Below are 23,357 nucleotides of genomic sequence, written 5' to 3'. Positions count from 1 at the left end.
CGAACTGATAATGCCCACCAGGGGTTGAAAATGCTGTCTTAGGCTTGGCGTCCTCAGCTAACCTGATTTGCCAATACCCAGCTGTCAGGTCAAACGTACTTAAGTAGTTGGCCGAAGCCAGCCTATCAATAAGCTCGTCTGCCCTTGGTATTGGGTGGGCGTCAGTCTTAGTGACTGCATTGAGACCCCTGTAGTCTACGCAGAACCTCATCTCTCTCTTACCACCCTGGGTGTGAGGTTTCGGCACTAGAACTACGGGACTAGCCCAAGGGCTATCCGAGGGTTCAATGACTCCCAGCTCCAACATTTTCTGCACTTCACTTTTGATGCAGTCTCTGACGTGATCAGGCTGCCTGTAGATTTTACTCTTTACGGGCAGGCTGTCACTAGTGTCGACCTCATGGGTGCACCAATCGGTCTGACTGGGTGTCAGAGAAAACAGATGTCGGAACGACTGAAGAACCTGTTTACAGTCGCTCTGTTGATGGTCGGAGAGGCTGCCGCAAAAGACAACACCATCTACCGAGCCATCGTCAGGATTCTGAGAGAGCAGGTCGGGGAGAGGATCACTCTCCTCCTCCTGTCCCTCATCTATGGCCATGAGCAAACTCATGTCCTTCCTGTCGACATATGCTTTTAGCCTGTTGACATGAAGCACCCTGTGGGGGCTCCGGGGAGTTCCCAGGTCGACCAGGTAGGTGACCTCTCCCTTTTTCTCCAGGATGGTGTGGGGCCCGGACCATTTGTCCTTGAGTGCTGCTGGGGCCACTGGCTCCAACACCCACACCTTCTGTCCGGGCTGATAAACAGTCAAGACAGCCCTTTGGTCATGCCAAGCTTTTTGGAGTTCTTGGCTGGCCTTAAGGTTTTCGGATGCCTTTTCCATGTATTCAGCCATCCGCGAGCGGAGGCCGAGCACATAGTCCACTATGTTGGCTGCAGGCTTTTTGAGAGGTCTCTCCCATCCTTCCTTCACCAAACACAGGGGTCCTCTTACAGGATGCCCGTACAAAAGTTCAAAAGGGCTGTAGCCAACCCCCTTCTGTGGGACTTCTCTGTAGGCGAACAAGAGGCAGGGGATCAGGACGTCCCATCTACGCCGAAGCTTTTCCGGTAGTCCATGAATCATCCCTTTTAGGGTCCTGTTGAATCTCTCAACAAGCCCATTGCATTGTGGATGATAGGGGGTAGTGAACTTGTAGTTAACACCACATTCCTTCCACATAGCAGTTAAGTAGCTCGACATAAAGTTTGCACCTCTGTCGGAGACGACCTCCTTAGGGAAGCCCACTCTGGAGAATACTCCAACTAGGGCTCTTGCCACAACAGGTGCTGTAGTGGTCCTAAGGGGAATAGCTTCAGGATACCTGGTGGCATGATCCACTACCACCAGTATAAACTTGTGCCCTGATGCTGTCGGTGGTTCCATGGGACCGACGATGTCGATCCCCACCCGTTCAAAGGGCACCCCCACCACAGGCATTGGTATAAGGGGGGCCTTTGTCGTGCCACCTGACTTACCACTGGCTTGGCAAGTGACACAGGAGCGGCAAAACTCCTTGGTATCCTCGTTCATGTGAGGCCAGTGAAAGTGCGAGACAAGCCTGTCCCACGTTTTCGTCTGGCCTAAGTGACCTGCTAAGGGAATCTCATGGGCCAAGGTAAGTAGGAAACCACGCTGAGACAAGGGGACGACCAGCCTCCTGGTCATGCCAGGCTTGGGGTCTCTTGCCTCAGTGTACAGGAGTCCATCTTCCCAGTATACCTTGTGGGTACCTGTGGCGTTCCCAGCAGTCTCAGCAGCAGCCTGCTGTCTGAGGGGTTCAAGAGAAGGGCAGTCTAATTGGTCCTTCCCCAGATCTTCCCTTGAGGGTCCCCCTGAGCCCAAGAATTCAACTTGGTCAAGTTCGAACTCTCTCGGCTCAGTTTCCCTCAATTCCTGTAGGTCAGCCTCCTCTGAGACTTGATCCTCGACCTGGGGCAAGGGGGAAGGCGCAGCCTTAACCCTACTGCTCTTTTTCTTGGGAGGTGTCTGGTCCGTTGTTCCAGGATCCAGCACCTGTTCAGCGGGGCATTTCCTGACCTGCGACCTAGTCACAGCGAACACATGTGCTGGCAAACCTAACATTTCCATGTGAGTCCGGTGCTCCACTTCTGACCATTGTGACGACTCCAAATCATTGCCCAACAAACAATCCACTGGGAGGTCTGGACTAACTACAACCTTCTTTTGGCCAGTTACCCCTCCCCAGGAGAAAGCTACAATTGCCATACTGTGATTGGTAGTGACATTGCTTGCATTGGTCACCAGGAATTCTGTACCTGGCATGATCTGTCCAGGGTCCACAAAGTTAGGCGTCACCATGGTGACGCTGGCACAAGTGTCCCTATAGGCCTGAGCCATCTTTCCATTTATGAAAGGCGTCTGTCGGTATTTGCCCAAAGTATTGGGGCTTACGTCAGGGGATACGTCCGCGTCCCCTGTACTGACAAGGACAGCCTGAGTGAGTGTGCCAACTAAGTTGTCACGCCCCTCAGAACCCAGGGTTAACCCTACTAAACCCTTGGGAGGCGCACTACCACTGCTGACTGTACTAGGGGGCACAGGTGCCTTAGGGGCTGCAGTGGCAGGAGTCTGCCCTCCTCCTTTCTTGGTGCACTCACTAAACCAGTGAGATTTACTTTTACAGTACTGGCACCATCTTTTGGATTGGCCTTCTTTCTTCTTTTGGGGAGCCTGACCCCCACCCTCTTTGGGTTGTTGGGGACCTGTCGAAGACTTCTGGTCACTTTGTTCCCCCTTAGAATCTTTACCCTTCTGGTCTGCTTTCTTCTGACCACCTTGATTCTGGCCCTGGTTCTGTTTAACTCTCGTACGAACCCATTTGTCCGCCTTCTGCCCCAATTCTTGAGGAGAGGTCAGATCCGAGTCGACAAGATGCTGATGCAACAACTGGTTCTGACAATTGTTTAAAATTTGTTCTCTCATCATCAAATTATACAATCCTTTGTAATCAGTAACCTTACTGCCCAGCAACCAGCCCTCAAAAGCTTTAGTGGCACAATCGACAAAATCAGACCAATCTTGAGACTGCGTTTTCTGGGTATCCCTGAACAGCACCCTGTACTGCTCAGTGGTTAGGCCGAACCCTTCAACGAGTGTATTCTTCAAGACTTGGTAATTGTTAGCGTCCTCTACCCTTGTGGTGAGGAGCTTGTCTCTTCCTTTACCTTCAAAGGAGAGCCACAAGATAGCTGCCCACTGACTCTGGGGAACGCCTTGCACAGTGCAGGCCCTCTCCAAAGCAGTAATCCATTTGTGGATGTCGTCCCCTGGCTTAAAGGGGGGCACTATCTTCCCAAGGTGTTTCGTATCGAAACTCTTTTCCCTATTACTAGGTACATTGCTGCCACCAGTGGGGACTGCCCCACTTAACTGTTGCTCTCTAGCGAAAGCAAGCTTTTCTTTGGCCAGGGCAAGTTCTTCCCTTTCGATCCGCAGATTAGCTGCCCTTTCCTTCGCTTCGTACACTCTCCTCTGAGGGGACGTCATCCCTCTTTGAGAAGAGTTGTGAGAGCCGTTGGTATGTAGGGATCTGCCAGAGCCTCTTGATAGAGATCTGGCTCGTCCATTCCCCATGTTAAGCTGACCTGATAGTGGCCCCAGGGGTCCCCCAGTACCGCTATCATGTTTGCTTAAGTTGGACCTGCTTAGTCTGACGACTTCTACCTGTCCCTTATCTGCCTCGTCCCCAGAGAGATCCTCATCCTCATCCTCCTCCACATCCTCGTTCTCGGTTGCGAGATGAATGAGGTCAGGATCGTCTCGGGTTCCCTCGAGGGGAGGCATGTCTCCTTCTGGATTAGAAGAGCTACGAAGTTTCTCAGCTCTCCTGGCATCATAAGTCTCCAAGAGACCAATCAGAAAGGACGTTGTGGGGTTAGACCCCTGCTGAATCTTCCGGGAGTGACACAATCGTCTTAACTCCTTGAAGCTCAGCACAGTATATCCTGAAGGGATGACCTGTGGAGGGTCAACTGACACAAGGGGAGACTCAGAGTTTCCTCCTTGGCCCGACATACTGTTTCTAGTGTGGTGTAAGTGATGCACCTACCTACACTATGTGTTTTCCTACTTTTCCCTTGCTAAGAGCTGTAGCCAAGGTGTGCTAAGCCTTGAGGAGCTACAACAGCTGGTTCAGTAGAACTCAGAGTATTCTAAGCTTTAGTTATATGTACTAACAGTACTTGTGCGATCTTTCAACAAGATATTCTTAGGATACGTGTGGTAAAACAACAGCAAGCTCAAATCCCACCGCTGCCACCAATGTGAGAAGTTGGCCCGATATGCAACGTTCGCTATTCTAGCGACCGCTATGTATCGTTCCAACGACCCTTATGGTGTTTGGTTGTAAGTCAACCTATAGACCAGCTATCCTAGTAGCATGGATACGAGCAGTCTAAGGCTAAAGACTCGAGAGGGCGCGTTAAGCCAGCTGTTTACCACACATATACCCCTTGAACACCCAGTGAAAGGACACCACACAAGTGTTATGAAAATAAACAGTATATTTATTAAGAATCACAACAGCCCTGTACTCTTTATGAGGACAGGGTACTAAGCACAAACCAAATCTCTTTAGCAAATACCTCAAGTGCACAGTTTAAAGACAAGTGTCCTAGGACACGGAAAGGTTAAGGCAAGTCGGAAGCGAGGGACTCGGGACCCTAGAGTAAGGAGGCTATGCAGGCACCGAAATGCCGAGTTACCTAGCCACGAGGGCTGCGGCTGCACAAGTCTTACAGGCGTCGGGGTCTTCGCTGACGAGCCAGGAGCCGGAAGAAAAGGAGTTGCTGGCCGGCGACCAGTGTTGAATAGTTCGTAGAGATTGATGAAACCTGAAAGCAGAGGGGACCAAGTTCGTACTACTAGCCAGTAGTCAGAGGGTACCAGGAAGGCACCGGTTGGCCGTCACCTCGACCAGGTGAGTGGGCGACGCTAGGCTCTGCAGTCTCTCGGACCAGGAGGCGTTGTCGGCGACCACGGTGGAGGTGCGAGCTGTCCCACGACGGATGTCGCTGTCGGCGTCTTGGGTGGACCAGGAGGGTCCGGGGTGCCTCTCAAAAGATGGAAGCAGGGGCCAGTCTGGAGCAACCAGACCGGCAGTGTTGATTCTTGGTCATCGTCACAGAAGGGCACGAGCCAGCGGCAAGTGACCAGACAACGTGCTGAGCAGCGAGCAGAAGGGCCCCACGCAGATCGTGGAGATGCTGGGAGACTGCACTTCGGTGCTGGAGCGGCTCAGGGTCGGGGCTTCTCGGACCCCAGAGCACTCACCAGAGAGTTACCTCGATGGTCGTGCTGGTTTTTAAGAGCGTGCAGGTTCTGATGATGGCCGGTCCCTCGAGGTCTCGTCGCACCCACAGATCACAGCTGAGCTGATGACGTGGGTAGAGGTCAGAGGTGCCAGGGAAGCCGGTTCTCGTCGAGCTGGGCCGTCGGATTCCTTGAGGAAGGACTTACAGCAAACCGCAGAGTTCTTAGATGGTGCCCGCTGATGCAGGGTGACTACTCCTTAGCCACAAGGGAGAAATCTTGAGAAGAGTCTTGAAGTCCTTTCGTAGAAAGTATTCTTGATTCAAAGATGATCTAATTTGGAAGGGTCCCCGCTCCGGCCTTTATCCTAAAGAAAGGGGTGGGTACATGACTAGGTCCTGCCCTAAGGGTGGGACCAGAAAGGGGGGTAGTTACACCCCTCTCCCCTGCCGGACTTTCCCCAGGCCAGGGCTGTCGCCCCTGGAACTGGTTCTAACCGGCAGATGCGTAGTGAGCACCGGGGTGCCACTCCGCAGTCACCTTCTCGCAAAAGCCCTACCTACCCAGAATACACAAACCCTGTCTGGGACGGTGCGAACACTGCCCTCGACAGGAAACCCTTTGTCCAAGTGCTCCTCGCTGGAAGGACTCCCAGCAGCAGGAGGTCAGACTTGTGTCTGTGGTGGCAGCATCCATTTTGTGGAGCTGAGGCTTTCGTTAACTTTAACCGGGGTTCACAGTCACGTACATGTCGTGTCCCTCTAGAAGGGCGGAATGCTAACCTCGTCGCCAGAGTTGATGAGAGGGCAGCATCCCGATTTGTATGACACCTTACTCGACATGTCTTGATAACGCGACACCGAAGTTACCGATATGGTACGCGTTATCATGGAACAGCCATTGGGTCTTGATTCCGCAAGCTGCAACCGGGCTCGGCTCGGGCCAGAGCTTAGTTCACACGAGCCCATGCACTCTGCCTTCAGGATTGTCAAGGCCTGCCATAGGAGTGACTGATAGGGACTCGGGTGTCCATTGTATGGTTAGATATAGAGCTACTATATCTAAAGCAAAGGGTGATTACCCGACTTTGCCCCCGCTGTCATGCAGCCAGTTGTGTCAAATTTAGGAGGCCAGCCAGGGGTGGCATAATACATGCTGCAGCCCCTGGCGGCCCTGGGTACACCTACGCCCTGAGTTACAGGGTCTGATAAGGTGGCCCAGTACCAATTGGTATATGCACCTAGGGTACATCTCGTAATTTAGAAAGAGAACAGCCAGGCTGTGGGTCTGATTGGCAGGCCCACAGCCAGAGAAAGTCGTAAACCAGTGAAACAAAAGCAAAAAATCTGGGTGATCATAGGATTGCAGACCCTACTCTCCTACATGCTCCTCTTTCAAGAAAGAATAAAAACATTGCTCTTCCCGGAAGCCTAACAGGACATTCACGGTTATTGCAGGCTGCCTGATTCAGCGCTAGGACACACTTGAGTAGCTGTGTGCTATACAAATCTCGCAAACAGAACATACAATTCCTCCTTCTATCAGTTCCCCTTTTGCTAGTGATGTAAGACTTTTAAAAATGTCCATAAAGAAATTAAAGTGTGATTTCCAAGCCGATCCTTTTCTTCTTTATTGGTTGGATGTTTATATGTGCCCTTGGTATTGCTTAGTTTTGCATTCGAAATGTTTAATTGAAAAGGCATTGGTTGTACCGGAACAACTTTCCACAGAGTAAACAAAACGTCTCTGAGCACCGGCTCAGGTGTGGTGCTGCAGTTCTGCTTTCTGTTGAGGAATGCCTTTTTACCTCAGCCCATGTTTTTGTTGGGCAGGCTGCGTGTGGCCTCGAGGGGAAGGGGGCGATCTAGAAGGGGAAACACGGTCCCTGCGAGACACCTTTCAGTGAAGAATGAACAAATGCAGCCCGGGATTGATAAATCCGAGTTTTCCCTCTTGGCTGCTAGCAAGTACTGTATGGCCCAGGGGTGTGGTGGCCGAGGCTGGAATAGTTTCATTTGGAATGGCGGAGTGCTTCTCTTCTTCCGGAGCGTGTAGGAGGTGGCGAAAGCACGTGCTGTTTTTGTGTCAGGGAAATAAAGTGCCCAGTCCACGCTGGAGTTAACTTCCTCTGGAATGTTGAGGCTGTCACATTCTCTGTTCAGAAGAGGTGCTTTATCTAGCTAGGACTGCCTCGGGCAGCTTGGACTCTGACAACTGGCTGAGAGAAGGCTGATAGGCAGTGAGTGGCCGGGAGGGGGGCTGGTTGTGTGCGCGCAGGAGGAGTGCTGGGTTGTGTGCGCGCAGGAGGAGTGCTGGGTTGTGTGCGCGGGGGGGCGTTGGTCGTGAGTAAAGGCTAGGCAGGGAAGGGGGTTGCTACAGAGGAGGAGGGCTGAGTGAGATTTCTGCGATGTGTGTAGTGTGAGTGTCTGCTCTCTGCCAACACTGAAATGAAGAGAAAGAGAGCAAGGGGGTGGAGGAGCATGATTCACGCGCTGCCATGAAGCTGACGAGGGGGGGGGGGGGGAGAGAAGGGAGGGGGTGGTGAGAGCAGAGAGCAAGGGGGTGGAGGAGCACGATTCACGCGCTGTAAGGCTTATTGATGCAAAAACAACAGTTGATGGACAGAATGCAGAACAATGTCATACATTCACCCCAGTACAGATATCTGGGCCTAAATCCATCATTTTTTTTGCACTCCACACCACCCCAGTTCAGACATGGCCATATGCAAACCAGCCTTGACCCTGTGTCTCATGGGAACAGGTAGTTCGGGCTGGACTGTTCCCATTTGCATATGGCTGGGTTCAAACTGGAATGGCATGGTGAGCAAAAAAACGATGGATTTAGGCCCAGATCTCTGTACTGGGGTGAATGTATAACATTGTTCTGCATTCTGTCCATCAACTGTTGTTTTTGCATAAGGCTTATTGAGCCATGAAAGAAAGGCAGATGGCGGCTGCACGCGCGCATAACCACAACCTTGAAGCCAGCAAAAGTGTGTGGTAGCACTTTGAAAACACACTTACTAAATGTCTCTCAAGCAGCGCATGCACTGGCTCAGGCGAGACCTTAAAAAGCACAAAGCTCCTTGAGAAATGCAGCTGAAGCAGGAAGATTTCAGACAGCTTGCTGATTATCATTGGCGATGGTTGGTTGGTTGGTTTCATTCCTTTCTCACAATGTCTGGTTACACCTTAAACAAACCACTACTCATTAACCTTGACAACACAATGGAGAGTTTGCTGTATTTATAACTATTCCTACAGAACATCTATGCAGTGTCCGCTTCCTTACTGCCTCTCCGGCCCTGGTTACAGTTTACAAGACTAAGTGAGAGATAAATACTCCTTTACTGATCTTTGAACTGGTAGAAACACATTCTGCAGTTCAAGCCTTTCCTTAGGCATGTAATCAATTGACCTTTCCCTCAACCCAGCTGCACTCCGCCAAACTAGATAACCAGGTTAATCCCGGGAATAACTTCATGTAAAGGATACACAGAAGAAAAAAAATAAAGCTCAATTAAGAAGTATGATCTCCCTCTCAGAGCATTGCACTTAACATATTGGACTGAGGAGATTTTCTAAGCGAAGCTGAGACTTACTGTATAGGTAATAGCCAACAAAAATGTAAGTATGCTATACAGTGAAGAACAGCCTAAGTGAGGAGAAAGGAAACAAACAATTCAGAATAATATTTATTTTGAACATAAATGCTTACCAAACTGGTGCAGCCCAGGAGCATAATGGTCAACATAGCTCGTTGATGGTTACAGGAAGACTTGCTGCTTGCGGAGCAGCTGTGCTTAAAATAGGCTCATCCCACCCTACACATGGCTGAACAAACAAACTTTTTTCATGAGCACAAACCAAATCAGTCTTCACATCCACAAGAGACCATTGCATGACTTTTCTCTTTAACAACCAAAAAGGGTTGAATTTGCACCTGGGTGACCTACCTCTCATCAAGATAAATGGAGATGAGCTGGTACTGTTCTGAGATGTTATCCTATACGACCACACAGCTTTCTGTACCTAAACTTTCCAATCCAACCTCCTATTAACCGCCGCCTGGATGATCCCCTTAATAACTCTATTAAATCTTTCCACTGTGCCATTGCCACTTGGGTTATATAAGGCTGTAGTTTTGTGTTTGACACCGCATTTCTCAAAATACTCCTTAGCCAATTTAGACATGAACTGCACTCCATTGTCAGTCAAAATGCAGACAGGCAACCCTTCCATAACAAAGATTTAGTCAAGGAACTTGAGAACAGTTTCCGTGTCAATCTTATTGACAAAACTAACAATGGGCCATTCACTGAAAAGGTCAATAGCAACTAGCCCAAACTCCTTCAACTCACCAATGGGTCCAACAATATCAACTGCAACAGTATCCCAAGGAAGATCAGGAATTGATCCACTACTCATTGAAGGTTTCAATGTTCTAAGTGTTTTATCCTCAGAGTTACATACCTCACAAAACTCTCCACCTCCTTATCAATCCCTGGCCACCAAAACATTCCTTTAACCCCTTCGATGCTGGTGACAAAGCCAGCTCATCATGGGCGTTACCTGCGCTGCGCGCATGACGAGCTGGCTTTATCACGTAACGCAGGTTTTTTCAAATTTCAGCGCGCAGCGGGAAAACCCGCTAGCGCGCATGCGGTTAACTATCAATTTTTTCCTTACTATTCCAAAATGCCCTTCGTGACAATTCAAGAATCTTCTTTCTCAACGAAATTGGCGAAAAATGTTATCGCCTCTCAAAAGCACATCTCTCTCCAAAAACAGCTCCATGCGAACTTCCCAAAAAGAATTTAACTCCTGCTTAATGAAATTCTTTCTAGGCCAACCTTTGCAAATATATGTCATAACATCCTTCAAAACCCTGTCCTTCTCCTGCTCTTCCATCCGCTGAATCTTACTAATGGCAGGTGCACCAGAATCATGTACTAATGCTACACTAAAATTTCCCCACGGATCGTCTACGCACTCTTCAAGAGGAGACGGTAATCTTGATAGACAATCTACTATGAGATTTTCCCTTCCTGGTAAATAAACCATCTTATAAATATATTCTTTCATGTGCATTGACAATCTAGCCAGTCTAGCCGAAGCTCCAGAAATACCCTCACAAGACAAAATGCGAACTAAAGGCCGATGATCAGTGCGAACAGTGATCAGTTTGCCCCACACAAAAGCCCGAAAATGTTCCAGAGCCCATGCACACGCCAAAGCCTCTCTCTCTATAATCGGATATCTTCCTTCCGCAGGAGAAAGGGCTCTTGATGCAAACAAGATTATCCTTCCTTTTCCTTCTACATCTTTCTGGGATAACACCGCCCCCAAACCTTTATCGCTAGCATCTGTAGTCAACAAAACAATCCCTATTCGGATCAAAACTAGCCAATGCATTCACTTTCTGTAGATCCGTTTTGACCATTGCAAACTCCTCCTCACACGCTTTAGTTCACTCAAATGTAGCATTTTTCCTGAGTAGACCACGGATATTGTACACCTTATATGCAAAGTTCTTGATAAACTTAGCGCAGTACTCTGCCATTCCTAAAAACGCCCTTACTTCTTCTTTGTTAGTAGGCGTAGAAGATTGTACAATGTTTTCAACTAGTGACGGTTTAGGACAAACTCCCTCTTCACTAATAATATGGCCTAAATAAGACACACTCCTCTGACCAACCTTACACCTGGACAACTCTACCGTTAATCCAGCTGACTAATGTATCCAAAACCCAACCTAATCTGAAATTATGTTCATTCTTATCCACTGCAGCCACTAAGATGTCGTCCTGAAAAAAATGATACCATCCCCATGTCTCCGAATAACCTTTGCACGAGAGGTTGGAATACAGCCGCAGCTGACGCCAATCCAAGCGGCATGCGCCTAAATTGATAAGAACAAAAATGGTGTAATAAACGCCGTCCGTTTCCTTGATTCCAATTCTAGCTCCACCTGATGGTATGCAGCCGAGAGATCAATAGTTGAAAACCAAGTGGCACCCCTCAATGAAGATACCATCTCATTGATCTTAGGGAGGGGGAATCTCTCAATTACGATATTATTGTTTAGGTGCCTCAAATCAATGCATAAACAAATTTTCCCACTGGGTTTTCGAGCAACCACAATGGGAGAAATCCATTCGGATGTTTCCACCTCCTCAATTACTCCTTTAGCCAATAACCCCTGTAACTCTTTCTTGACCTCATCCCTGATCAACATAGGAATAGGTCTGGCTTTGTGAACCTTGGGTTCCGCATTCGCTTTCTATACAATCCTGTGTTCGAAACCTTTCAATGCACCAAGTTCCACTCCAAACACTTTAGGAAATCTTTCACACATTGCATCACTAAGCTTGCTGCATTCATCCAAAATCAACACCTTTTCAACGCTATTAGGGTCCAATATTATATTCAGGTTCTTTTGATCAAACCACCCAAGTACAGATGGTCCCACTTTTGACATATACAATTTACCTCTAGTAGATCTACCCTTGAATAAAAAGACGAGCCATCTAAACCCAAGCATCACAATGCTTTGGCCAGTATAACTAACTAGAGAAATATCTGATACACACAGTTGGTCCTCAATTCTCCTAACAAACTTCTCCTTCCAAACGTCCTCATACACAATGGTGTTGAGAGAGCCCGAGTCTGCGTACACATTGATCTTCACACCTCCCAAGGAAATCTCACACACAGGTTTACCCTCTAAGGAACTCTCTGTGATGTTAATGACATAGTTCCCTCACACATCGATCATAGTCGGCATCCTCTTTTAATTCATCACCATCCCAAATACATTTTACATTGTTACGCTTCTTACACATTTTTACTAAAATGTCCCATTAAACAGCAAATCCCACATTTCTTTTTTAACGTGGGGCAATATCTACTAAACGCTAAATGCTCTTTACTGTCACAACAATAGCATCTCCTTTCATCTATTCTTCTATCTTTATTCTGGCCTATTCTATTGTTCTGCCACTGCTGATGAAAACCTTTAGATGGCGCTTGAATTTTACAAATCGCCCCTGACGTCGTGGTTAGATCTTTATCAGTCTCTTTAACAATCGTCGCACACCTGCCGGACATCTCTGATTTCCTCATTATTGCAATCACATCATTCAATGGCGCATCCCCATTAACCCATAGCCGGTCCTGTAAAGTTGAATTGTTATTATGCATGACCAACTGATCACAAATTAAAGTCATGTAATACGCCAAATATACAGTCAATTGCAAGCTTCTTTAAATCATCCATCCACTCATCCACTGTCTCTTCCTTTGTCTGCTTCCTCTGGAAAAATCTATGCCTGATGACCCCAATACACACTTTGGGTGCAAAGTATTTGTCCACATCCTTAATAGTGTTCTCAAACACATCCAAATCTTGGTCCAGCTGTTTACTCCTCCTTGAATGTGCCTTTAATCCAACAGGTCCTAACGAATGTAGTAAGATGCTCTTATTTTGCTCAGCTTTCATCTTCTTTGCTTCATCAATAGCTTCAATATAATTAATAAAATATTCCTTCCATCCAACCCATTTAATGGTGGGTTGTGAACCAGATGCCCAAAATGGCTCAGGAGCGCTAATTGTAAAATTCTGTTGTGCCATCTCCCTTTCTTTATTGACAGAGCAGTCACCTTCTTCCATGCACAAATAAAATATATAAATCGTTTTTTTTTTTTACCAACAGTTCCCAAATATAACAACTATTGTTCCCTGACTTCCTCACCTGTTACACGCTGTTTTAGAAGTTCTGGTGAATTCCTTCTTAACGCTGGCGAAACTGTCAATAAACAATGTAAATTGTAGAATAATATCCAATACTTTGTGGTAAAAAGGAGCTGTCCTTTATTAGATCAAATACAAAGAAAAAGGTACACAACAGGTGAGTGCCAGGGAAACAGCTTGCTGAAGTCCGGCTCCACAGTAACTGACCATGGAACTAGAATCCAGCATAAGTAGTCATTCCACCACACTGGCACCACGAGCTACTTAAAGAAATACACATACAATAATTAATACATAGCAACCTAGCAGGTAGCCTGCCGGCAGGCCAGACACGCCAAGTGAATGCTACGAATGTCGCATATACGATAGACAATTAACTAGGTATTCTATTAGTCTCGGGCATCACAGTTGTCACGCCAGGTCTGCTCCCCAGAAATAAAGGCCAATAGGGCGTGCCCGGAGTTAATCGTGAGCTAAAGGTGAAATGGTAATACTACTGATCCATCCATGACCAACTCACCTCAGCCAAAGCACCCACTAAGCGGCACTGGATAGGGACAGAAAGAGGACGGATCAAACAAAGAAACGTGCGGGCTCCGGAGCCAATAGGCACTTCGTATTCTGTACGGCATACTGGGATACTGGGTGCCGCCAATGCTCCAATCCTAGACAACGTTACACATTAGCTGTGCCGCCCACTCCCCAGACACCTCCTAGAATAGGTTCGGAGGAAGAATGGATTGTTATACGACCCAGATGTGCTAAAATTACAGACAAATGACATCAGTGAAAGATCTGCTGCAGACGACTGTTATTAGTCTGGATTCCCGACCAGTCCGGTAAGTACTAGTCATGTGAAGACTGTAATGCTCTGAAAGAGCAGTAACGTATTAGTGTAGACAATGGACTACTTAGAAGAAAAAATGTATTACTATATAGAAAATGTTTCTAAGGAGGGTGCTTTGGGTTTAAAGGGGAAGAATACTGAGTACAGAAGCGGGACAGTCGTTAGTAAAGGAGGACAAGAGATATTTTGGCCAGAGAACGGGTTTCATGTGGCGACTAAGGTATTGCTACACTGGGGCAAAGAGGTAGTACTATTAAAAACGAAGAAGAGTGCCAATGGTGACGATTACTCTCAGTATAGGGAAGAAGTTCTAACTGCTGCTGTATAAAAACTACACGTTAATTCGGGGCAAGCTGTACGACAGTACAGCGCAGGGCACGCTAAAAGGGAGACCTGGTGTAAAGCATTGGCGTGGATGGGTCAGTGTTATCCATAAGGATTGTGGGGAACAGTATTAAAGGAATGGTACACAATGGAAAATATTACTTTAGAAAAGGTCTTACATTAGGAAGACTTATTTTCACAAAGGAATAGTACAGAGGGGAGACCAGTGTTGCTATACACAAGAATTGACTCCATGAAGGCTTTGTAATCTTAGAATAAGGAGGGGAGTAAGCCCATGACAAAAAGGAAGATCATCCTGGAATCATTCTGGACTCATCTGATGATTACAGTCAGGCTATTCCTGCAATTATCTGTGAAAGTCATCCCAAGCCATCGAAGTATGCCTGTAGGACGAAAAATGTAAATGTGATGACGAACCTAGACTCATCACAAAAACTACAGTAGGATGGTGTTCTGATGACTTTTACTGGCAGGGAGTGATTACCCTTTACAACTCCACGAATACTAATTGACAACTTCAGGATGGGTGAGAATTACTCCAGGATGGGTTCTAGCTAATTTAAGGATGACTGTCAATTATTCCAGGATGCTCCTATAACAGCTCCAGGTCCTATAACAGCTCCAGGATGGAAGTAGATTACTCTGGAATGATCCCATGACAATTTCTGGATGAGTGTGGATTATTCCTAGATGGTCGTATGACAGCTTCAGGATGGCTATTGATTACATCAGAATGTCCCCATTATATTTTCAAAATGAGTATTGATTACTCTAGGATGACATGGTGAAAGGGAGGCATGTTTTTGTCCTTGATAGTTGGATTTAAGCGGGGACTCCAAGACAAGTTCATTTTCACAGTCTGATGCGTCATTTTTAGTTGTGGATTTTTGATGAAGGACCTTAGCCATCCCTGCTAAAAGGGCCGGGTTTTCAAGTTTCTGCAAATTCATCCGCGAACTTGCATCACCAGGCTGAGAAATTGTGCTTTCAGCATGAGCTTGGTTACCAACTCTTATATAATCCAGTCCACTCTGCTTGGCTTTTTTGTCCTTGCAGCTTTTCTCTGCAATTTCTTCCTCTTGTAGTTCGCATAACCCAAGTCTACCAGCGCTTCCCCGATTGCCACAGTCCAATAACATCTGCTTTTCCTCCAGTGCCCTTTGAAGTAACACCTGTTTTAGACCCTCTGTTGTGCCAGAATAGCTTGCAATTATCTCTTGAAAAATATCCTGAATCATTACACTGTTTCTTCACTAAAAAAAAGCAAGAGAAAAAAAATATATATTTACATATAAACTTCAAAACAGATAACACATTGACCACTTGCAATATATCTTCACGCTCTAGCCAGAATATATAAATAAAGAGGTATTGATAATAAAGGACACATTTACAATCTATCCATAACCAAGTAAGTAAGTTTTCCTTAATAGACAGTACACATTGTAAGCCTGAACTTGAACCTCCTGAAAAAAGTTGCCTAAATAAAATAATTTATCCAAAAATGGCTGCCTTATAGTAGTGCCACAAGCTAAACGTTTCAGTCCGTTTCATAAGTGTTACATTTGTCTCTGGAGAGCAATCCAAGGCATATGTGGCGACATGCATGTTCATTTTTACTGTCCATTATTGGATTAATTAATCACAAATGTAGGTTTTTACTGAAACAGGTTGGTAATTTGTACCGTTATCCTGCAGTTGCAAACTTATTATAAAGGTTTACTTATTGTGCTTACCAGATGATTGGAACAGAATCATAGCTTTAAAATCTTTCTCTTCAGTGATTGGCCGACCAGCTTCATCTAGATTTTTTCGACCAGCCATTTACAAAGAACTTCCCCGGGATTGTCCAAAAGCAGGAAGTCACCATCTTTTCGAACACACACAGAATGATTTCAAGTGAAAAACAGGACGTTGAATGAACCATGATTATGCCCTGCTAGATATAAAAATCAGGAATTAGTTTGTGTGTGGTTTAAGTTTCAGAGGTAAAATACAAAGCATATCAAACTGATTAACTGATTTAATTGGAGAAAAGCACCCCAAAAAGTACACTGACCTGGTGCAATTTCTATCTAATATGCCTAGATTTTGGACTACAAAGAAGTGTTTGGGCATGCACTGAAGGCCATTGAGGAAATTACCTAATAATCAACTTTATTTTTGGAGAGCCAGAGTGTATGCTTAGGTCTTGCTGCTCAGGACAAATAGTAATAGCAAAGTAGAGGCATTATGAGAGAAATAGAAGAACTATCAATAAGTGAACTTTCACACTGGGGTTTGTGCTGGGAAATCAAGTCACCTATCCCCACAGATGCAGAGAGAGCCAGATGCCTGCTACCCTCTGCCCACCGGCACCCCCAACATGAAAGGACAAGCATTAAAAATGCAAAAGGTTTCACCTTTTATTAAGCTAAAGATATTAGCTTTGCTAGAATTGTACGTTATTGTGCAATATGTAATGGCTTTATAAATGAAACAAAAAGGCATTACAATGGCAAATACATAAAGCAAAAGCATTGGCATAGCCAATAGGTCTCCCCTCTGGGACCTTATAAGTGTTTTGCCAGAGGTGTTTGAAAGTTTGGTAAGAGATGCAATTTAACATAAAGGGATCCCATACCTCGTTGACACATGCAGTACCCGCAGTTCAAACGAGAAGAGGGCATGGGGAAACCTCTTATAAGACCTAAATCTATTATTATTTATTATTATTATTTACACTTGTATAGTGCATAAATCACCCGAAGGTCTCAGAGCGCTTGCAGAAACCTCCTAGCAGAAACCAAGGGAAGGCAAGGACAGATCTAAAAAAGCCATGTTTTAACTGTTTGCGGAATCTCAGGTAGTCGGGTTCCGTCCTAAGCTGGAGGGGAAGAGAGTTCCAGGCCTCGGGTGCTGTTTTACTGAAAGCCTTGTCACCGTTTCTAGCCGTACGTACCCTGGGGACACTCAGAAGAGACTTGGTGGACGATCTGAGTGTCCTCACGGGTGGTAGGCCTTCAGCTTTTGTTCAAGGTATACTGGGCCATGCCCATTGATGGATTTATAGACAAGACAGCATAGTTTACATTTAATACGTTTAAGTATTGGGAGCCAGTGTAAGGTTTTTAAGCAGGGTAGTGAAGGGGTACGCGAGGGAAGATCAAGCACCAGTCTTGCAGCGGTGTTCTGCAGGACCTGTAGGCGGGCCAGGAGTGTTTGTTGAAGCCAGAAGTGCGTTCCCATAATCAATACTGCTGATAAGTCCCCGCGCTAAAGGCATGCACGCTGAGAGAGGGAGATACTTAAAGATTTTCCTCAGACTGCGCATAAGGCCATAGCTCATGCCTACTACTTTACTGATATGGACAGACAGTTTATTGTCGATGGTTACCCCAAGATTCTTCACTGAGGATTTGGGTGTTGGGCATAGGCCGAGCGAGGCTGGCCACCAATCATCAGACCAGATTTTGTCTGCCTTTCCAAACAGCAGGACCTCTGTCTTTCCAGCGTTCATCATCAGAAAGTTCCTGGTCATCCAATCCTGGATTCCTGCGTTCATCATCAGAAAGTTCCTGGTCATCCAATCCTGGACGTCTACCATGCAGTTTTTAAATCTTAATTTAGTTAGATCCGGATTCTGATTGATTGTGATCAGTATTTGGGTATCATCTGCGTAGGATACGGTCCCAAAACCGTGTGTTCGAATGACCTTAGCAAGAGGGGATACATACAGGTTAAAGAGCGCGGGGCTCAATATAGACCCCTGTGGCACGCCCTTATCGTTTTTATAGAGGTTAGATGAGTGAGCGCCCACTTGGACCGTCTATCAGTCAGGTAGCTTTTTATCCAGCCTAATGCTGGGCACTCGACACCAATCTCAGCAAGACGTTCTAAAAGAATGAGATGCGAGATGGTGTCGAAGGCCGCAGATAGGTCCAGCAAGACCAATATGGCAGACTGACTGGAATCAAGTGTCATTCTTATATTGTCCACGACTTCGACCAGGGCCGTTTCGGTGCTGTGGAATGCCCTAAACCCTGACTGTGAAGGGTCAAGAAGTTTGTTGGTCTCGAGATGTAGTTTAAGATGTTTATTTATGTGGGATTCCATGATCTTCCCTAACAAGGGAAGGAGTGAGATGGGCCGGTAATTAGGAAGTGATTTAGGATCTGCTTAGGGTTTTTTTTTTTAAGATAGGTCTGATTACAGCCTCCTTCCAAAGTAATGGGACAGAGGAGTGAAGTAGGGACTGGTTTAGAGTTTTCGTGAGGGCCGGAATCAGGGCAGGAGCTATTTTAGATAGGATTTGTGTAGAAGCAGGGTCTCCCGGGGCCCCAGACTTCATTAGTTGTAGAGTAGCCTCGACCTGTGCTTCAGTGCATGGTGGAAATTCCCTTAATGTGGGAATGCCAAAGTTGGAGTCCCCGCAATTGTTGGCGGGCGAGACTGCTGTCATACAGGTGGGAGGCAACTGAGGAAAGCGTTTGTGAATGTCGTTAATTTTATCATGAAAGTATGCTGCAACAGAATCTACCCATTCTTTAGACTCATCAAGTGGCGGCTGACTAGCCGGGGGGTTGGTGAAGTCTTTAACTATACTATAGAGCTCTCTCTGAGAGTTTGATGCCAGAGAAATCCTATCACCCAGATAAGTTTTTTTTACCTCAGCAATTCCTTTCATATATTGTCGATGAGCAATTTTATATAGATTCCTGTCATTCAAGTCTTTCGTTTGGCGCCATTTTCTTTCAACTACCCTGACTGCATGTTTGGTTTGTTCCAGCTCTGGTGTGAACCACAGTGAGTTTTTTTTTTATTTTTTTTAGGAGGTTTAGACGTTCGTGCTGGAGCAATGCGATCTAAAGCCAGGACTATAGCAGATTCTAGCTCCCTGGCGGCAGTATTAGGGTCAGGTATGTCAGTAATGACTGGAGGGGACAAATGTACAGCAAAGGATTCCGAGGTTATTTTGTTCCATGGTCTGCTCAATTTTACTTAAGTGGGTTTCTGAGATTCGAGCTGGGAACATAAGATGTTAAATTTTATAACATAGTGATCAGTCCATAGGACTGGATCAATCTGCATAATTTTAACTTTTGGGGAGTTTGTGCATACGAGATCTAATGTATGTCCAGCAATGTGGGTTGGGCCTGTCGGGAGAATGTTTAGTTGTAGGGCGTCGAGGCTTGTGATGAGGTCAGCGGTATGAGGGTCATGGGTTTGATCTAGATGATAATTTATATCTCCTAACAATAGAAAGTAATCCGTTGCTAGGGCGTAGGGTGCAATTGATTCGACAAGCTTCTCCACAAAATGAGTTTTGGTACCTGGAGGTCTATAGATAAGAGCTACTTTCCATAACACCTGGTTTCCTACAGTCAAGGAGGCAATAAACATTTCACCCCAGCGTTCTAGATAGGAGTCATTGATGTGAATTTTTATATCAGGTTTATAGATTATTGCTGTTCCTCCTCCCTGCTTACCTAGGCGGTCAAGCCTGTGTATTTTATAGGGGGATGGTAAGCCTACTGAGATATCTGGTGAGGAGGACTCCTGTAACCAAGTTTCTGTGATAAATAACGCATCGGGCGGTGCGAGTCCAGAAGCGCCCAGATTTCCACAGCATGTTTAGGCACCGATCTGGCATTACAGTACATGCATGATAACTGAGGCTGTGGAGTGGGACTTTTAATTGCTGCAACAATTTTATTTTCTCTACTATTTGTAATGCCATGATGGGAGGTGATATGGGAAGCAGTATGGGACAGCCTGCCTATATTCAAGGAGTGGATTTCCTGGTTGGTATAGCGGATGATACCCATAATGGGTAGCAGCCCAGGTGGACTAAGGGCTGAGGAGAGAAAGAGAAGAAAAAATGCAGGGTACCTGGCGTCGGCCGGGAGCGGACGGGCTTGCCTTAGGCGCGCATTCAATGGGGAAGGCACGCGTTACTGTAACTTGTGCGTGCTTTCACCGTATAAATATTTAACACATGATCCGAGGCAGTTAAATGCTAGAAGGGAGGAGAGGAAGAGAGAGAGGGAAAAAAATAATTAAAAAAATAATAATAATAAAGGAAGGAAGAACAGGGATGCGGAATTGGCCCAGTCTCAATAATATATACAAACGAGTTAAAAACATTGCATACACATGGAACGAAACCAGAATGATAGCCAGTTTTTCAAAAGTAGATATTGCAAGATGTTGAAATGCGTCGGACTAAGTTTCCTAAATAGGGCGCAAACCTCAATCGCCACAGGCAACCAGCCCTTTCAATTACACAAATAGCAAACAAAATAAGGAACCAGCATTACAACGGCCAAGTTATTTGAAGCATTTATCCTTATGCTTTGAAACGCATCCATTAAAACTGCCAGTGTTTTAGAAGATGTGCTGCTCTGCACACTACACAGTTTGGGGAACGTGACCAGGATTCAACAATAGAGCACAAATTCATTTAGTAATGAAAGCTCACTACAAGTTGCAAGGACACAAGTAATGCTCAACTATGTACAGTATTCACATAAATAAATGTGTTTAGCCTTCTTTGATTGACAACTTTTCAGTAGATCGAAAACTGTTCCATTTGGTCGAGAATCTGGAGTACACGCAGGTGCACTTGGAACCAACATGGGACCTACAATACACGGGCAGTAATTTATTTTTCCTTACGCCGAAGAACTTGCTGTAAAACACATTTTTTAGGCTTTTTGCCATTTTCCACAACTTACACAGGCACGCACTACGTCACACATACACAAAAATACACATGCTGAAACACAAAAGGTACATATTAAGCAAGCAGGCAGGATGTTACAGACAAACATGAAACACACATAATGCACACTCATTGCAACGCAGGCATTCATTACAACACGTACGAAACACACATGCAGGGAGAAAACTCGTGCTTTCCGAAAAATGAGGAAGGTGGTCTGGGACGGAAATTGAGCAGCTGGGACCGAGAGCGGAGGATCGATGATGCTTTTTTTTTTAAAGAAAGACAGCGCTATAAATGGGGGCTCTGACCCAGGATGGGCGCGTGCAGATATAGCGTGGAGCTTGACCCTATGAACTAACATCTACCCCCTGGTAGCAGCTGCAGCACTTACCTGAGTATACGATGGAATCGATGAAGGAAGTGGAGTTGGAAAAATAAAGAGACCGATGCATTCCATCTGTCCCTTTAATGGCCATTACACTCACGGCGGTCTTAGTTCTTGCCGCAGAACAATGACGTCACGTCCGGCGCTCCCGGATGTGCGTAGGCTTTTGCAAGAGGAATCCTCCAGCTTCAGGTATATGCAAAGGTGAGAGAGCTGCTCTACATTGAGGACCTGCGGTTCGAGTTCCAGCCAGCCGGCAGACTGATGGTTTACAGTAGGTGATTTTGGCATTGTGTTCGAGGCAGCTGTGCTTTTTATAAATGTATTTTAGTATTGTGATGGAGTGAATTCGGCAGTCACCACGACGACAAAGCTTGTTTTCCTTTGCAAGACCTATTCCTCGGGCCATGAGCAGGTCTGTCCGCAATTGTTTAATGAGTCTAACAATCGGATTCCACTAAACTATGTGTTTATGGAAATACTCTAAGAAGGAAGTGCAGCTTGGGGGTACAGAACAGGCGCGCAACACCCATTGGACTCATCACTCTGCCTACTGATTAAAGGTACAGTCCACCCCCGAAATGTTTTCTTAGCCCCCCCCCCCCCCCCCCCCCTCCCGAAATTTGGCTCCAGTTGCGGCTCTGGTACAGAAAGTATTATTTGCAATCACAGCAGCGCCTCCCGGCATTCCGCAATCATAAAACAGTTTGGGGGTTTGTAGGGCTTTTGGATTTTAGGGCGTACATGGTCATTTTAGAGTTGAGGGTGGGTTTGTGTTTTGGGGGCCAGGTTTAATTTAAGGGTTTAGAGCATGTTTGGGTTTGGGGTGCGAGGGTTAATTTTAGGGTTTAGGGTGTGTTTGGGTATTAGGGTACAAGGGTTAATATTAGGGCTTAGGGTGTGTTTGGGTTTGGTGTGCAAGGGTTAATTTGGGAGTTCAGGGTGTGTTTGGGTTTTGGGGTGCAAGGGTTAATTTGGGGGTTCAGGGTGTGTTTGGGTTTTGGGGTGCCAGGGTTAGTTTTAGGGTTTAGGGTGTGTTTGGGTTTTATGGTACATGGGTTAATATCAGGGTTTAGGGTGTGTTTGGGTTTGGTGTGCAAGGGTTAGTTTGCGGTGCCAGGGTTAATTTTAGGGTGTGTTTGGGTTTGGGGTGCAAGGGTTAATTTGGGGGTTCAGGGTGTGTTTGGGTTTTGGGGTGCCAGGGTTAATTTTAGGGTTTAGGATGTGTTTGGGGTGCAAGGGTTAATTTGGGGGTTCAGGGTGTGTTTGTGTTTTGGGGTGCCAGGGTTAATTTTATATTGGGGATCAGGGGTGTTTGGCTTTTGGGGTGCAAGGGTTAATTTGGGTGTTCAGGGTGTGTTTGGGTTTTGGGGTGCAAGGGTTAATTTTGGGGTTTAGGGTGTGTTTGGGTTTTGGGGCTCCCAGCTGCAGGAGGTCAGACGTTTATCTGCAATTCATTGTGCAATTATCCAACAGTTTGCATTTTTCTGGAAAACAAACCAAAGTGGTGGACGTGCTCTTTAAATAGACAAGCAATTCCTGTTAAAATCACCAGACGCAAAAACATCTTATTGAAAACACAATAGTACCTTTGAAGTATTCAGATGCTTATTTTCAAATCACCCCAAAGTCATTAGGAACAATGTCATCTTGTAAAGTTATCGGAGAGTCATTTACAAGTCATCCTCAGATAATCAGGAATACTGACACCTTCTGAAGTCAGCAGATACTAATTTTCAAGTCATCCATAAATCATCACGAATGACACCTACTAAAGTCATCAGGTACTCCTTTTCAAGTCATTTTAATTCATCACGAATAATGACACCTACCCATCAGATACTCATTTTCAAGTCATCCTCAAATCATCAGGCTGAGCTTCTGCAGCTTGCTGATGACTTAAAGAGCTTGATGATGTCTGATGACGTGTAAATGACTTGTAAGGTAGTTGGGTGATCATCCAATGACTCTGGGATGGCTTCTAAAGTAATCCTGTTTGACC

General features: G+C 45.9%; 1 protein-coding gene and 1 long non-coding RNA gene across 5 annotated transcripts in view; one reads left to right on the top strand and one right to left on the bottom strand.

Moving 5' to 3' along the window:
• Positions 1-9,001: 9,001 nt before the first annotated feature.
• Positions 9,002-21,515, bottom strand: LOC147692220 (uncharacterized). Of its 2 annotated transcripts, none has more exons than XR_015300013.1 (4): positions 21,362-21,515; positions 16,001-16,203; positions 9,931-15,517; positions 9,002-9,874 (listed from the first exon to the last, which is right to left on the bottom strand). It is a non-coding gene; the product is annotated as an uncharacterized LOC147692220 (long non-coding RNA). The 2 variants fall into 2 exon arrangements; XR_015300014.1 differs by having other exon boundaries at positions 16,001-16,200; positions 21,362-21,492.
• LOC147692219 (kinesin light chain 2-like) overlaps positions 21,481-23,357 on the top strand; it is a 359,953-nt gene continuing 358,076 nt past the window's right edge. The window contains exon 1 of one of the 3 annotated variants that reach the window (XM_086938494.1): positions 21,481-21,559. The gene's annotated coding sequence lies outside the window, so the exon portion shown is untranslated. Of the gene's footprint in view, positions 21,634-23,357 lie in introns of all 3 variants that reach the window. The other 2 variants (XM_086938492.1, XM_086938493.1) reach the window with 2 other exon arrangements.

This window comes from Lissotriton vulgaris, chromosome 9, assembly GCF_964263255.1.
Source record: "Lissotriton vulgaris chromosome 9, aLisVul1.2, whole genome shotgun sequence".
NCBI classification, from domain to species: domain Eukaryota; kingdom Metazoa; phylum Chordata; class Amphibia; order Caudata; family Salamandridae; genus Lissotriton; species Lissotriton vulgaris.
This window is presented reverse-complemented; position numbering and strand designations above follow the sequence as displayed.